This window comes from Gracilinanus agilis, chromosome 2, assembly GCF_016433145.1.
Source record: "Gracilinanus agilis isolate LMUSP501 chromosome 2, AgileGrace, whole genome shotgun sequence".
NCBI classification, from domain to species: Eukaryota; Metazoa; Chordata; class Mammalia; order Didelphimorphia; family Didelphidae; genus Gracilinanus; species Gracilinanus agilis.
In genome coordinates, this window is record NC_058131.1 from 311,935,771 (window position 1) to 311,940,757 (window position 4,987).

General features: G+C 39.5%; 1 pseudogene; it reads right to left on the bottom strand.

Moving 5' to 3' along the window:
- Window positions 1–629: 629 nt before the first annotated feature.
- LOC123235341 lies at window positions 630–1,844 on the bottom strand (annotated as a pseudogene).
- Window positions 1,845–4,987: the final 3,143 nt, after the last annotated feature.

Here is a 4,987-nt window from a genome sequence, read left to right on the forward strand (position 1 = left end):
AATAGTTCAGTATTTAATTGTTTCAATTGTATGCCATATCTTTTTTTTTAAAAAAAACCTTTACTGTCTGTCCTAGAATTGATACTAAGTATTGATTCCGAGGCAGAAGAATGGTAAGGGATAGACAATTAGGGTTAAGTGACTTGCCTAGGGTCACAGAGCTAGAAAGAATCTGAGGAAATATCTGAACTCAGGAGCTCCTGTTTCTATGCAGAGCTCAGAATCTACTGATACATCTAGCTGCCCCTCATAGATTTTTCTTTTTATTATCCTTTCTTCTAATTTTTTCAATAACTTTGCTTGAAATAATACATTCTGTATACTTTCTAGGAATCAAAGCTAGAGTTCATTCTCTTTCTTTTTTTTTTTTTTAATCAGAATATTTGGTCTTTTCTGAACCTGCAATTTTATTCCAGTTCTCAACTATCTGTCAAAGATTCCTGAAAATGACTTAGCAATCACATCTGCTGGTTTTTCCAGTTCCCCAGTTCATCAAGGCCAGGTGGCTTGTAATTATGAAAGACAACTGGTGCACTTCCTTAGCCTTTTTAATCTGAGTGTCAATTTCCTATTAGTCAATTTTATTTTTTATTATTTTTTCAAGATTGGAAAAAAAATTTCAATTTATTGAAAATCCACCAGTTCTGAATTTGTCTGGAAAGATTAAACAGCTTCTTCTTTAGCCACAGGATCCTTTTTGAGTGGTCCCATGAAAGCTTTCTTCTCCTCCACAATCTGGAAGCGACCATGGCCAAATTTGAAGGTAGTATTAATAAACTTCAAGTGAATCTTCTCCAGGGCACGATGCTTAGTCTGTATCAGCAGAGACTTTCACAGGGGGAGGACATGCTTCTTGATCCCAACAACACAACCTTTGAGCATGATAAAGTCAAATCATTGGTCACTTCATGATAGTGGACAAAGTCTCCCAGAGGGTTGATGCTTTTGTCAGACAGGTCATAATCAGCTGATGTGTTATTTCTGATCAGCTTGCCATCCTTGACCTGGTAGCCCTGACCACTCTTATAGATCTTTTCATTGATCTCAGTGTGATGGCGGTAGCTCTTCTGCCCGGCTGGAGCCACAGAGAAGGCCACACAGGCAGGATGCCAAGCTCCAATACATGCCTCTTTACGCAGACCTCAGTGAGTTTTTTGGGGCAGTTTCTTTGCATGTCAGCGGCTGGTTACATCTTCACAACCCGTGCCCTTAGTCACACCGACGACATCATCTCGTCTTGCCCAAACACGGTGGACACAGGCACTGCTGTTCCAGCTTCTCACGGGTCCAGTCCAGTTTCTCAGACACGCTGCCACCATTCACCTGGATCTCCATCAAGTGAGACTTCAGAAGGAACAGGCTCATGTGGGTGTGAGCAATGACTCGGATGACCTGGCTATATTTTTTCATGCTATTGAAATCTTTCTCCAGCTGCTTCTTGCAGTACTTGGTGAAAGAAAGCCTTCTTCTTGGACTTATGCCAGTTTTTATATAATTGCCTTTTATACTCATCACTAAGAAGTTCAGCAAAAATAGTTTTGAAGCTCTGGAGGCCTCTCAGGGTTAGTACATAGCCTAGGATGCCCAATGACCATGGGGAGGGCATCTCCACAATGGTGACAACCTCGACAACTTCCTTCTTGTCCACCTTTGAGCCAGGTCTGTCCACCTCTCAAACTACGTGGGTCATTCCTGCCTTATTGACCCCAAAAGACTGTCAGGTGGATGGGTTTGCTGGAATCTTTAGGGAAGATCTTCACCTTTCCACAGTGCCTGCTGCTTCATTTTCAAGGCAAGAAGCCCAGAGACCCCTGCCTGGAAATGGAGAACTTCCAGTGAGACATAATGCTACTGCCTCCGAGGTGAGCTGGAAGAGCCTATTAGTCATTTTTACTGGGTTCTTCTCAGTCACGAGTATCTGCTTGCAAAGTTATGGCTGCCATCACACTGACCAGCTTCCCTAATGAGGCAGAAGAATATCAGTTTTATTAATCAAAACTAACGTTTCTGACAGAAGTAAGACAGAAAAAGAATTGATTCCTAGAACCAAAATATTATTTGGACTACATACAGGTAATCTGCAAGAAACCCAAGAAGGTACCAATCAAAGGGAGGCACAAAAATCCTGAGAAGCACAGAATTGTGAATCTCCAAGGGACTTTAAAAAGGCAATTAGTCAAACCCCTCATGTAATATGTGAATCACCTTTGGAACCCTTATTTCTGATTCTAATATATTCAATGAGGGGGAGCTCATCACTTCGTGAAATGGCATGTTTCATTGCTGGACAACTTTGATGGTAACAAAGTTCTTTATATTCCACAGACTTCCTAAACAGAAGGAAATGCTTTGTCACTGCATGGAAATGAAATTCAGAAAACGATAAATCCTTCCCAACCTGCTCTAGTTGGGCAGAGACTAAAGACAGCAATTTATAAAAGAGAGGCAGATTTAGTAAATAGCATGTGTATTTAGTTGCAAAAGCTGTTACATTTCTGAATGTTTCATTTTATACTGGCTTCTCTTCTCCTTCCCATATCCTGACATATATGGATGTGGGAGAGTTTTGTTAGATATAATCTTTTGCTCAGAAATCAGATTTTTGACATCAATCATATCACTCTCATCATATGAAACATACGTCCTCTGACAAAAAGATCACATGGGCTGAAGGGCACATTTCAAAAACATCTAAGTGGCTAACTTTCCTGTATAAAAATCAAAATTTCTGAGCAGGACTTGTGGACTTAAGTCCCAAACAAAATCAGAAGTCTAAAATGTTACTGATGGACAAGACAACCCCACCACCTTTCTTTAAGAATTCTTTATCCTGGAAATTCCTCGGACTTCAAATGTAAAATTTTAGTAGTGGAGTTAAACAGAATTCATTGAATTGTTTTAGCTTTTTATTGGACAAAGAATGAGACTTCTGTTGTAATCCTTGTGCCTTCTACATGAGAGATGCTTGACAAATGTTTGTTAAACTGAGTTGAATTAAATTCTAAAAACTGTTGATTCTTTTGCATGCCTTTAACTACAATCTGGCTAAGGTATGCCTCTACTTCCCTCTTAAAATTATTCAGATTAATGTTTAGGTCAAGCATGGCTGTCAACAGGTTCATTAATTCATATATTTCTCAATAACAAGACAGATTAAAAAATGATTGCTCATAAGAAGGCGGCAAGGCATGCATGCCATCTCTTCACCAGCTCACGTTCAGTTTTTACCTCAAATATCTTTGGCTCTCTTCCAGATTAAATGCCAGTTAGACAGACCTGCCCGCTTAGCCTTTCAAGGCAGATAGCAGCAGTGGTGAGCTCTAATCATTTACAAAGGTCATGATCGGAAGCTAGCCCGTAAGCAGTCATTTAAAATTCGATTGATCCCTATTTGTAGTCAGGGAAAGAAAATGGACATTTCAGCTGTATTGTAATTATGAGGCTTCCAGGCAACTGTAAATAGATGTGCAAATCTAGATACTGGCAAATACCTGGGAGAAGAAATTATTACTCTGGTATAACACAGAGCCAGAAAAGGTTGAAGATAAAATTGCGTATAAAAAAAGATCAATCATCTTTTGGCTAATTTTCTATGCTCACCAACCCATAAGGGTTATCACAATTATCAGAAGTCTGCTGAATACATTAAAGTTAGGGCCAACTTGCTTAAAGTGATCCGTTAAAAAGCCCAAAGCAGAGGGCCTCGCCTTGGCGGAAATTCTCAGACCAAAGGGCCACTGAAATGTCACAGGAGCCATGGGTCAGGAATACTGGAGAATATAAAGGGGCAAATATTATGGTCTATTCATAATCACTGCTCCCTGGCTCAGTGACTCAGATCCTCAGTGCAGAGCAGTGTGGGGAGGCAGGCATTAACAGAAGCTATATGTACCACAGTCATCTGTGAGAGACTACTTGGGTAGTATTTCTTCCTCTGCAGGGAGATAGCAGAAGCCACTGGCAGGCTTTCTCACCACAAACTAGCTTTCCCTTGGCAGCACCTACCCAGGAGATAAGTGAATTAATAATATGAGGAATGTTGATTGGTTTTTTTGACCAAATAAATAAGCCTGAACTTTAATTTCCTCCTCTGTAAAACGAGGGGATTGACCTAAATGCTTTCCAAGGACCCTTCGAGTTCTGACATTCTTTAACTCTGGTACTATTCCCTTTATCCAATCTACCCTAAAACATATTCTTTCTCTTGAGCTTCACAGGAAATGCCAAGGCATTATGAAATATAAATAAATACATATATGTGTATATGTAATTATTTAGTGTGTGTGTGTGTGTGTGTGTGTGAGATATTTTTTACAGGCCTCTTTGCACATCCCTCAAACAGACTAGAAACCTAGGAGAAATGAACTTCAACAACTTGAGTCCAGGAATGTACAAAGTTCAGTAGCTATGAAGGAAGCAGTCTCACAAAGCCAGTGGATTTGAAACCTTAGCCATCTCACAAACTGTATAAATAGCACTTGTTGACTTAGCAGAGCCTCTGTTCTCATAGATTCACAAACTATCAGAGCTAGAAAAGAACATTAAAAGCTCTCATTTCACAGATGGGGAAACCAAGGTCCCCAAAAGGAAAGATCAGAAATAACGAGTGAAAAACAGAACACTAACTTGAACCCGGGTCTCCAAGTTGAGTATTTTTCTACCAGGCTACAATTTGAGTATATTTTCTGATTTTGTTTGGTCTTTTGGAAATTTCAACCTTGGAGCCTCCCAGCTTGGCTAGAGCTATTTGCATAGCAACTAGAATTATAGCTTTGATAATACCTATTCATCAATAGCAATCATAATTTTATTTTCTTGTTTGTTCTAAACAGAAAGTGAATTCTAATTAACTGACCCATGATCAATGAATGGGGATTGGAATGACCTGAGAACATTTACTAAAAAAGCTATATTCTGACACTGGTACATAAACACATAAAGGGTGTGTCCAAATGAATAAAGACCATTTATCTTCACATTGCACCTC